A 12,519-nucleotide genomic window follows, 5' to 3' on the forward strand; every position below is an offset into this window, starting at 1 on the left:
TGGAAATTAATCTCAGCTGGTAGCTATAATTTATCAGTTTGTGAAGGCAAAGTCCCATTGGGTGAACCATTAGTCTGAGTAATCACAGAACTCAGGGTCCCCATTAGAAAGCCATCTGATAAATGGAATTTCAAGGAATTAGATAACGCTGAATATCCCAGTTACAGTCTTCAGAAACAAAACTATGCATTCTGTTTATCTGCAGGTGACCAGAAGGGTCCTGGTCAAGTTCAGGGACCTATAGAACTATTCAAGGCCCCTCGGCAGCCCACTATCCTGAGCTCAGCATAGCTTATATACTGAAATGTGTTCAATATATATATTTGCTGAAAATGAATGAATTTATGACATTCAGTTTTACCTCTGTTGCTTCCAGGACATTCAGGGACAGTGATCATGATGTTAAATATATCTTTTCAGGGACATAAAACAAGGAAATACAATCTGATACAAATTATTCTCAGCTATACTGTTCAAATAACTCATCTGGCAAATAGGGACCAGAACTGACAATGATTAATTGCCCATTTCTTTTCTGCCTATGACAGCATTATAATTGCTAAATGATGCCCAGAAGCTGAAAGTAAACTTCAAGAATTATAGATGGAGGGATTTCCCTGGTGGTCCAGTGGTTAAAAATCTGTCTGCCAATGCAGGGGACATGGGATCAATCCCTGGTCTGGGAAGATCCCACATGCCACAGGGGATGAACCCACATGCTACAACTATGAAGGTCGAGGCCCTAGAATTTATGCTCTGCAACGAGAAGCTGCAGTAATGAGAGATGAGCGTGCCACAACACAGAGCAGCCCCTGCTCGTCACAACTAGAGAAAACCCACACGGAAATGAAGACTCCGTGCAACCAAAAATAATAAATAAATAGATAAATTGAAGAAGAATTGTAGATGGGGCCGTTCCCAGTAAGGTCTGTGCATGTTGATAAGAGTGCAGACACACATATACACAAACACATACAGAAATGATAAATGTGAAGGAAAAAAAACCAGTGCTAAATGGTGTAAATGAAAAATGGTGGGAAGGGCCAGCATCAATCAGATGAAGACACGACTGATGGATGACTCATTTCTGGTGAAGAAGCAAAAAGAAACCTTCCTACTCAGTTATTCTGCTATCCAAGAGATAAGGTCAGACTGTTGAGCAGCAGTGCTTACCGAGGAGAAAAGTCCGAAGTCAGCATGGTTCAGTGTGCGGTCAGGTCGTATGGGTGTGTAGCTATCCCTTCCATGATGGTGCAGATCTCAGCCCTCCACCCTGCCAGGGCAGCTCCAGCCCCACCTACTTCTAGGAGCCTTTCTCTGGCTCCCATCGTTAGACCTCCTGGCTTCTGACCCTGGTTTCTCAAGGGTCAGTTTCTTTGTAAGGCAACAGTTCCTGAAGGACCTCCATACAGACATCCTGTTGCCCTGAATCTACATTTGTCTCTGGTGATATTATTTAATTTTTTATGTGTTTACATATTATCTTGCCAACTGGAGAGATAAGTTTGGAGGCCAAGGATTTGGTGTTGTTTTCACCTTTGTATTCCTCTTCCCTCTGCCTCGCCAGCACCTCACAGAGGGCCAGACAGGTAGCAGTGAAGGAGTGAACCCTGTGACTGTTATGTTATGTCCCTGTGAGACAGTTTTTTTCTTTTTTCCATACCTACAACTCAATTTTACTCTTGGGTGCTGCTGCATATGCTTATGTGTTAATTTATTGGGTTGACCAAAAAGTTCATTTGGATTTTTCCATAAGAAACCCGAACAAACTTTTTGACCAACCCAACAGAATGAGTGGTGGATCTGAATCAGCATAAGATAGCCAGGATCTCAGCGCCGGGATCATGGGACAGTCTGACTGAGTATGGTCCCTCACCTGTGAGATGAGTAAACACGATTAGGTGACCTTTTAGACTCATTGCAGCTCTGACTGCTTGATTCTGTGAACACTTTGGAACTTAAAGAAAACAACCGACAAATTATCCTGGGTTCCAACCTCACTGTGATGAGGAACGGGGGCTGAGGATTTGGAATCACAGAGCAGGATGCATTTCCAGGAGACCTGAACTCATACTGTGCAAGAAATATAACCCTTCATCTGTTTTAAACAGATTTCCAAATAAGGAGAGGTCCTGCCCTCCTGGGGGTAGTGGGGACTCTTAGGAAGTCCTTCCTCATGTATAAATTTAGGCTTCATCTTTGCCTTGCCTCTTTTTTTTTTTTTTTTAAATTTTGATTACATTGGGTCTTCATTGCAGTGCATGGGCTTCTCTTGTTATGGTGTTTGGGTTCAGTAGTTGCAGTGCATGGGCTTAGCTGCTTGGCAGCATGTAGGATCTTAGTTCCAAAACCAGGGATCAACCCGACATCCCCTGCATTGGAAGGCAGATTCTTAATCACTAGACCACCAGGGAAGTCACTTGTCTTCTTTAGATATACCTTAGTTTTTCCTTTGAAAGACTTTTTGCTGGCTTTGGTCAGCTGCTCTTTACTGATTTTTTTTTTTTTAAGTTTTGTGTTCTCACAGGACCAACATTTATAACACGCTACCCTCAAAGAGCTGACCAGCATTAATGACAAAGAAATGGCTGGATAGCTAAACAAATCTCACCAGTCCCACCCACACAACTTCAGGTTCTTTTCAAGTATTCAGGGAGCCTCTGAGCACTTCATCTTCTGAGAGTTTACAGGTGAGGAGAAGGGCCTAAATGCACATCACAGCTAATAAAGAGAAAGAAAAAGCTAAGGAGCCCAGTGTGGGGTCTACACAGCAAGGCTGCAGTGGTCTAATGTGGGTCTTGAGTAGATTTTGGATGATGGACAGGATTTGGGTACCTTGACTGGGGGGTACCACTGAAAGTGCAAAGGCCAGAAGTTGAGTCTCTGATGTGGCTGACAGTCTGTAACCCAGCCAGCCAGCTGAGTTCATGGAGAAGGCTGGGGAAAAGTGGGATGTGGATCAGGACGGAGCACAGGGCACTGTGCCTGGGACACAGACAGCTGGCTGGCTAATTCAATCTTTGATTTAACTGTGAAGTGCTGCACTCAATATGCCAGCAAATTTGGAAAACTCAGCAATGGCCACAGGACTGGAAAAGGTCAGTCTTCATTCCAATCCCAAAGAAAGGGAATGCCAAAGAATGCTCAAACTACTGCACAATTGCACTCATCTCACACGCTAGTAAAGTCATGCTCAAAATTCTCCAAGCCAGGCTTCAGCAATATGTGAATCGTGAACTCCCAGATGTTCAAGCAGGTTTTAGAAAAGGCAGAGACACCAGAGATCAAATTGCCAACATCCGCTGGATCATGGAGAAAGCAAGGGAGTTCCAGAAAAACATCTATTTCTGCTTCATTGACTATGCCAAAGCCTTTGACTGTGTGGATCACAATAAACTGTGGAAAATTCTGAAAGAGATGGGAATACCAGACCACCTGACCTGTCTCTTGAGAAACCTGTATGCAGGTCAGGAAGCAAGAGTTAGAACTGGACATGGAACAGACTGGTTCCAAATAGGAAAAGGAGTACGTCAAGGCTGTATATTGTCACCCTGCTTATTTAACTTCTATGCAGAGTACATCATGAGGAACGCTGGGCTGGAGGAAGCACAAGCTGGAATCAAGATTGTCGGGAGAAATATCAATAACCTCAGATATGCAGATGACACCACCCTTATGGCAGAAAGTGAAGAGGAACTCAAAGCCCTCTTGATGAAAGTGAAAGAGGAGAGTGAAAAGGTTGGCTTGAAGCTCAACATTCAGAAAACGAAGATCGTGGCATCTGGTCCCATCCCTTCATGGGAAATAGATGGGGAAACAGTGGAAACAGTGTCAGACTTTATTTTTTTGGGCTCCAAAATCAGTGCAGATGTTGATTGCAGCCATGAAATTAAAAGACGCTTACTCCTTGGAAGGAAAGTTATGACCAGCCTAGATAGCATATTAAAAAGCACAGACATTACTTTGCCAACCAAGATCCGTCCAGTCAAGGCTATGGTTTTTCCCGTGGTCATGTATGGATGTGAGAGTTGGACTGTGATGAAAGCTGATCGCCGAAGAAGTGATGCTTTTGAACTGTGGTGCTGGAGAAGACTCTTGAGAGTCCCTTGGACTGCAAGGAGATCCAACCAGTCCATTCTAAAGGAGATCAATCCTGGCTGTTCATTGGAAGGACTGATGCTAAAGCTGAAACTCCAATACTTTGGCCACCTCATGCTATGAGTTGACTCACTGGAAAAGGGTCTGATGCTGGGAGGGATTGGGGGTAGGAGGAGACGGGGACAACAGAGAATGAGATGGCTGGATGGCATCACCGACTCGATGGACATGAGTTTGAGTGAACTCCGGGAGTTGGTGATGGACAGGGAGGCCTGGCGTGCTGTGGTTCATGGGGTCGCAAAGAGTCAGACACGACTGAGCAACTGAACTGAACTACTGTATAAACGGAACACTATATATTTGTCATTAAAAATGGTACTCATGGCATTAAGTGGGGCTTCCTTGGTGGCTCATATGGTAAAGAATCTGCCTGCAATGCAGGAGACCCTTATTTTATCACTGGATCAGAAAGATCCCCTGGAGAAGGGAATGGCTACCCACACCAGAATTCCTACCTGGAGAATGCCATGGACAGAGGAACCTGGTGGGCTTCAGTCCATGAGGTCGCAAACAGTCAGACAAGATTGAGTCACTTTCACTTCACATGGCATTAAACCTCTAGCTAGTGTGAACGCAATGATTATATTGGGCTGGATTCTCCTTGTCCAAAGCTGTGAAGGGAAATGAAGGAACAGGGATTCCTAGAGTGTAAAGGCACAGAATATACTAGAGGGTGACTCCAGACAATATTCTTACTCTATAGACAGAGAAACTGAGGTCTTGACAGCCTGAGGTTCTTTTTTTTCTTTTTTTTTTTTTTTCCAGACAAGGGCAAAGATGGGGTAAGAACCTGGGTCTTCTAATTTATAATCTAGAATATTCATTATTCTCTAATTGCACTAAATCTATGCTGACTACATAAAATTGCTTGTAGACGCTTTATGAAAATGAATCTTCGATCTCAGTGTATTTCCTTGTAATCTATCGCTCATTAAAAGTGAAAAACTTAATAGTTTTGAGGGTTTGTATTTAGAATAAATACACAGCATCAGAGATTTAGGGTTTCACAGGGCCATTACAGGCATTGCATCCAGCTCATCTCCCAACATGGGTATCTCATCAAACTCAAAATACCTGGGAGCCCATTAGCAAGCTGCCTAAAAAAGCTCTAGTTAGTAGAGCAATTAAAATTCCCTTAAAGGGACACTCCCCAAGCCTGTTTATCTGCAGAGGACCAGCTGGATCCTATGTATGGACAGCAATGCCTGTGGTCATATCTCAGGTCTCTTCTCTTTCTGGCCTCTGCCCAGGTCAGACCATCCATCACTGGGAAAACTGAGAAAGGTGCCCATTTGGGGATGGAAGTTTCTCTGATACAGTCTTTATCTGTATCTCGGTGTGAAGAGCATAACTGTCAGACTGGCTGATATTATTTTCATCTGTACCTCCTCTGCTGTCTGTTAGCTTAGGGGGAGGAGTCAGGGTTCACTCCCAGAACCCAATCTGTCTTGGTGTTTTGTTATTCAAAACAGAGAGTGGGTAGACACACGTGCTGCTTAGTATCTGGGGTTCTTTGCCTTTCTTCTTTATAATGGTGGCACTTAGCTTTTAATAGTTATTTTAAAAAATAATGGCCACCTTCAGCTATTTTGAGATCTACCTTGGAAAAGAATTTTTTTAATCAGCTTTATTGAGATAAGATTCATACCATAAAATACACCCATTTCACGTGTATAATTCAATGTTTCTTAGTGTAATCAGAGAATTGTACAACCATTAACTCAACAGGTTTTTAGAAAAAAATTTAACACCTCTGAAGGAAATCTTTTTCCAATTAGCCAGCAAGACCCTCAACTCCCCATTCCTTCAGCCCTGTGTGTGTGCTAAGTTGCTTCGGTTGTGTCTGACTCTTTGTGACCCTATGGACCATAGCCAGCCAGGCTCCTCTGTCCAGCCACAAACTGCCTATGTTAGACATTTTGTACAAATAGGGTCATAAATATATTGTTTTTTGTGACAGGCTTCTTTTACTTAGCATAATATTTTCAAGGGTCATCTATATTGTAGCATCATTCCTTTTTATTGCCAAATAATATTCCATTGTTTGGATTTACCACAACTTATCTATTCATCAGTTGATGGACATTTATGTTGCTTCTACTTAGTGGCTATTATGAATAATGCTGCTATGAAAATCTGTGTACAAGTTTTTGGATGGACATATGTTTTCATTTCTCCTAAGAGTATGAACAACACCACTTGTTGATTACAGCCATTCTAGTGGGTGTGAACTGGTATCTCATTGTGATTTTCCTTGGTATTTCCATAAGAGCTAGGATACTGAGCATATTTTTTGTGTTCTCACTGGCAATTTGTATATCTTCTTTGGAGAAACGTTTATTTAAATCCTTTGGATTTCAAACTTTTTAACTGAGTTATTTTTATTACTAAGTTGTAAGAGTTCTTTGGGGCTTCCCAGGTGGCTCAGTGGTAAAGAATCTGCCTGCCAATGCAGGAGATGTGGGTTCAACCCCTGGGTCAGAAAAATACTCTAGAGAAGGAAATGGCAACCCACTCCAGTATTCTTGCCTGGAAAATCCCATGGACAGAGGAACCAGTGACCTATAGTCCATGGGGTCACAAAAGAGCTGAACACAACTCAGTGACTAAACAGCAAAACAAGAGTTTTTTACATATGATAGACACAAGACCTTTATTAGACATAGGATTTGCAAATATTTTCTCTCATTTCGTGGACTGTCTTTTCACTTTCATGGTGTCCTTTGAAGTACATTTTTAATTTTGGTAAAGTCTGCTTTATTTATTTTTGTTACTTGTTCTTTTGGTGTCTTACCTAAAAATACTGCCTAAAACAAGGTCATGAAAATTTACTCCTATATTTTCTTCAAGCAGATATATAGTATTAGGTATTAGATTTATGTGTGCGATCCATTTAGAATTAACTTTTGTACACAGAGGTCACCTTTCAAGCCTTGCTTTTGGAAATGTCTGAGTTCTGTGAACCTGCACATGACTCTGCATAACCTCTCCAGCCTCCCTGCTAATAGGGTGTGGCTCATTCCAGATGAGAATGACATCAGGCCCCTTGCTCAATGTGCAGGGTCAATACCTTATCGGGTGCTGCTCCTCCCTGGTGCTTTCCAGGCAGTGACCAGTCACCAGTGACCGAAAGCCACAGTCTCTGAGGGGACAGGCCTTGAGCCCTTGTCTTCTCAGAAGGAAAAAAGATGTTTTTGGTCTCTGAAGCTGAACTTCCAATCTCCTTTTCAAGTCCATGAAGCTCTCTGATAACCATGCTTCGTTTTTCCTTCCAAAAGTATCCAGTGGTTAGAGAAATGAGGCGTTTCCGCACCCAAGACGGCTCAACATGTTCTACAAGGAAATACACAAAACTAGAGACAAACAAACAAATTAAATGAAGTGACATCAAACACAGAATGATTGCTTGGGGGGTAAAGGGGAGAAAAGCAAGAGCTGTAGGTGGGAATGGGGAGTTAGGATGGGAAATAAAGAAATTAACCAAGAGAATGAGACAAGGATCCCTGCAGACCAATAACAGTGTGTCAGAGACTGGAAGGGGGAACAGTCATGTCTCCTCCTGAGTGATAACAGAACAACACTCCTAACTACAAATGTTAAAAAAAAATAGTATTTCTCAAGTACCCCAAATGTACTAATCTCTGTGAGAGTTAACTTTCATAAATCATTTAACATTTAAAAGAAGTAAATCTGCAAAACAGGTATTTTTAACCCCTGTTCCTAAAAATAAGGATGCAAGGGCTAAATTCTACATAAAAGTGAAAGTGTTAGTCGCTCAGTTATGTCTGACTCTTGGTGACCCCATGGACTGTAGCCCACCAAGCTCCTCTGTCCATGGGATTCTTCAGGCAAGAATATTGGAGTGGGAAGCCATTTCCTTCTCCAGAGGACCTTGCTGACTCAGGGATTGAACCCAGGTGTCCTGCACTGCTGGCTGTGTGAGCCACCAGGAAAGTCACAAATTTCACTGTCTTCCTTATGCAAGGTCTTCCTCATGATCGCTAGAAGAGGCAACCATGGATGTATAATAGGATCAAATGAACACCAAGGTTCATCTCAATTCATCTGGGCACATATACTCAAGTGGCTCTTTATCTGGGGAAATAAGCTACTGTCTCATTAACAAGCGCTGCAATTGCATCTTGCTTTAAGTTTTGCTAAAGTCTTTGGTGTCCATTATTTCTTTTTTCTAATAACCTTCTGACCTGTTTTTTTTTTTTTTTTGGCCATGCTGCCTGGCATACATGATCTTAGTTCCTCAACCAGGGATCGAACCTGCGCCTCTTGCAGAGGCAGCACGGAGTCTTAACCACTGTCCTGCCGTCAAATTTCTAACCCTGTGAGTTTTATATTAGATATTACAGGTGAGGCTCTGGAGGCTCCCTGGAGTTAAATGACTTTCTGGGTGTACCTGGCATGTCACCAGCTGAGCGAGAACTCAAGATTAGGTGTTCTGATTTCACATCCCCAGGAAGTCATACTTATTTTACCATCCTGAATCTTAATGAGAGAATTAGGGAATCCAGGACTTTTGATGGAATATGGTAGAGGAATGAGGCACAGGGGTTCCGAGCCTCCAAGACGCTCAGAGAGACAGCGTGAAAATACGGGAGCAATCCACTGTGGAGGGGGAGAGGGGGTTTGGTGGTACTTCCGCGGGGCCGCCTTTGATAACATCCAGATTTCTGCTGAAACACACTTAGGTGAGAAGCAACAGTGCGCTGAAACACCGGTGGTCGTTGCTCCTTTGATATGTTCTTAATGTAAATGCTGTTTCTTGCAATTTTGCCCTTCCCAGTGCCTTCATGCATTTCCTCTAAGTAGGTAAACAAGATGCTGGCTCAGACACCTCAGTTCTTTTTCCATACTTATCTTGCACATGATGAGCTCACATGGTTATTCCTATGAGCACGGATGTGAGACACTGTCTCATACTCAGAAAATCTGAGAATGAGTCAGTATGAAATGATGTGTCTGTCCTCTTATTCCAGACCAGGTCTTGGGACCGGAGAGTCCCTTGGCAGAACACTGGCTTACAACATTCTCTGTCACTGGCCAACCCACAGGCAAAGCTAATGGTCATTGAAATAACTTACTTTGGAGAAGTCTGATATAAAATGGTGTAAGTGCTGGTGCTCAGTTGTATCTGACTCTTTTGTGACCCTATGGACCATGGCCCACCAGGCTCCTCTGTCCATGGGATTCTCCAGGCACGAATACTGGAGTGGGTAGCCATTTCCTCCTCCAGGGGATCTTCCTGACCCGGGGATCGAATCCATGTCCCAACGTCTCCTACATTGCAGACAGATTCTTTCTTGTTTGAGCCACTGGGGAAGCCTTAAGGCAATTAAATCAATATATTCCTCTTGACTCTTACACCACTTTTACCTGGACTTCTTAGTTGAATATGGTGATGGATGTCTGAATTATCCAGATAATTACTTCATCCTCACTTCATTAATAACAGAACTGTGTCTCCTTGTTAGAGGGCAGATGTGCTGTTTGCCTCCTTACTGCTCAGAGAAGTGAGAACCTTCCTGTAAAGAGGGAGGTTGAGGGGTGGGCAATCAGACAACTTAGCTTCCAGCGCCATCCCATGGATGAGAACGCCACCATCTTTAGCTGCCCTGCTTCCACCTCTCTGATGGTCCCCTCCCTGAAATCCTTCCATGGAGAGGAAACTCTCCTGGGAGCAACTTCCCTCTCCTCCACTCTCCTCACTTTCTTTCTCACTCTTGCTTCAGCAAATTCACTCTCTCGCCCTGGTCACCAAACCCCAGCCCCAAATTCCATTTTATTTATTAAGGTTGTCTGTCACATTCTTCGTCCTCTTTCACATTTGCCTTATCATCACCACCAATTTAGCACCTTGTTATCTCTGAATTAATTGATATTTTGAGTTATTTTATGGACTGAGAGGCTGCCATATAAGTGAATATGTTGTCATGACTCCCAACATAGTCTGTGTATTAGTTTGCTCAGGTCACCACAGAATGGGTGACTTAAACAACAGCAATTTCTTTTCTCAAAACTCTGGAGGCTAGAAGTTCAAGATCAAGGTGTTGGCAAGGCTGGTTTCTTTGGCTTGTGGATGGCTATCTCCTCTTCCCTCGGTTTTCACGTGGTTTCCCCTCTTTGCCTGCCTGTCTGTCTTACAAAGACAGCAGTCTTACTGGATCATGCTCACCCTAATGGTTTCATTTTAAACACTGTGCTAAAAGCCCCGTCTCCAAATGTAGTCACATTCTAAGATACTGGAGCTTAAGATTTCAAAGTATGCCTTTGTCTGTTCAGGCTGCTATAGCAAAATACCATAGACTGGGGCTTTAAACAACAGAAATTTATCTTCTCACAGTCTGGAAGCTAGGAGTTTGAGATGAGAGTGCCAGCGCGGTCAGGTTCTGGTGAGAGCTCTCTTCCAGGACTGCAGATGGCTACCTACTACCTGTGTCCTCACACGGTAGGGGGGTGAGTGGGAGCAGGGGTAGGAAGCAGAGAGAGAGAGAAGCAGGGAGCTCTGATGTTCCTTCTTATAAGGGAACCAATCTCACCATCAAAGCCCTGTCCTCCTGATCTTGCCTAAACCTAATTACTTCCAACAGCTCCATTTCCAAACACTATCACACTGGGGATTAGGGTTTCAACATACATATTTGAGGGAAACACAATCCTATTCATAGCAGCATACAAATTTTGGGGGGATACACTTGAGCCCTATACTCAGTGACTATACAATATAGTCAGAAGGGCTTTATAAACAGAAGTACATGACTTCCTTACAACTGGCAGTTATGCAGACTCCTTTCCTGAGAAGGACTGTGGAAAGCTGCAAAAAGACACTGTTAGTGGAGTAGCTGACTAGGGACTAGGGTCCAAATGGGCTTGGAACTCCCTTACTGAGTTAAATGGCTTCCTCAGAGTCCTGAGATGGGCTTTGGCCATGTGATTGTTTCAGTGGAAGGACACTAGGGGAGAATGGTGCCTCTAGAGCATACTTCTGGGCAGCTGTGCTTAGTTCCACATTTGTGTCCTACTCTTTGTGACCCCATGGAGTGTAGCCCATCAGTCTCCTCTGTCCATGGGAGTTTACAGGCAAGAATACTGGAGTGGGTCACCATTCCCTTCTCCAGGGAGATCTTCCGTACCCAGGGATCAAACCTGCACATATTGTAAGTCTCTTGCATTGGTAGGCAGGTTCTTTACCACTAGTGCCACTTTGAAAGTCCTGGGTAGCCAGGAGATCCTGTGGTAATTTCAATGGTAGGACAAATCCAGAAAACAACTGGCCTGGGACACTAAGACAGCCTATCAGCAACAACAAAATAACCCATAATAATAATAGAGCTCATTATTTTGCTCTTTATTATTTAAAAATATTTATTTATTGATTTATTTGGCTGTGCTGGGTCTTAGTTGTGGCATGCAGGGTCTTTAGTTGCATCATTTGGGCTCTAGTTCCCTGACCAGGGTTTGAATCTGGGTACCTGGAGTTGGGAGCTCATAGTCTTAGCCATTGGACTACTAAGGTAGTCCTGACTTTTGCTCGTAAAGGACTACTTTTCTCCCTTTTCTTCTAGCAAAATAAACTCATCTCTAAGAGAGTTAAAGATAGATTCCTCGGAAATTATGGATTCCCTTGTACCTGTGGGCCAGCAGTCTTCTTAGCTCAGAAGCAGCGCAGCAGTGGCCTTAACCTGATTAGGAAGGGCAGATTAATACTTTGATACTGTGAATGCTTTGGGTGGAAAACAGAGAAATAAAAGTGTCTCTTGCAAGAAAAAAATAGGTGCAAAAATCTACAGATTAGAAAAGACTCATTTACATGAAATACTAGGCTTCTCAAGGAAATGTGAGAAATCATTTATGAAAAATTTTTTCTAAAGTGACACCATTAACATCAACCAGCCTATGAGAAAGGCACGGTAATAGCACATTTGGGTAAAATCACAAAAAAAGGCAACAATAACATTATATTATTTAGTTGAGTAGTTTCACTGAAACCAAAAGTGATTTCATTATGGTCAGAGAATTTACTCCGTATAATTTTAATTTCAAATTTGTTGAATATGGCCTAGGTTGGTGAATGTTTCAATAGTCATTTGAAAAAATGTGTACTCTACTGAGTTGGGTATAGACTTATACACATGTCCATTAGATCCTGTTGCTTGATGGTTTTGTTGAGTTCTTTTTTATTCTTGTTGATTTTGTCTATTGATTCTATGAGATGCTGACAGTGGGGTGTTGAATTTCTGCTGCTGCTGCTAAGTCACTTCAGTCATGTCCGACTCTGTGTGACCTCATAGACGGCAGCCCACCAGGCTCCCATGTCCCAGGGATTCTCCAGGCCAGAACACTGGAGTG

This window comes from Moschus berezovskii, chromosome 11 (assembly GCF_049115385.1).
Source record: "Moschus berezovskii isolate FMDL1 chromosome 11, NW_MosBer_1.0, whole genome shotgun sequence".
NCBI classification, from domain to species: Eukaryota; Metazoa; Chordata; class Mammalia; order Artiodactyla; family Moschidae; genus Moschus; species Moschus berezovskii.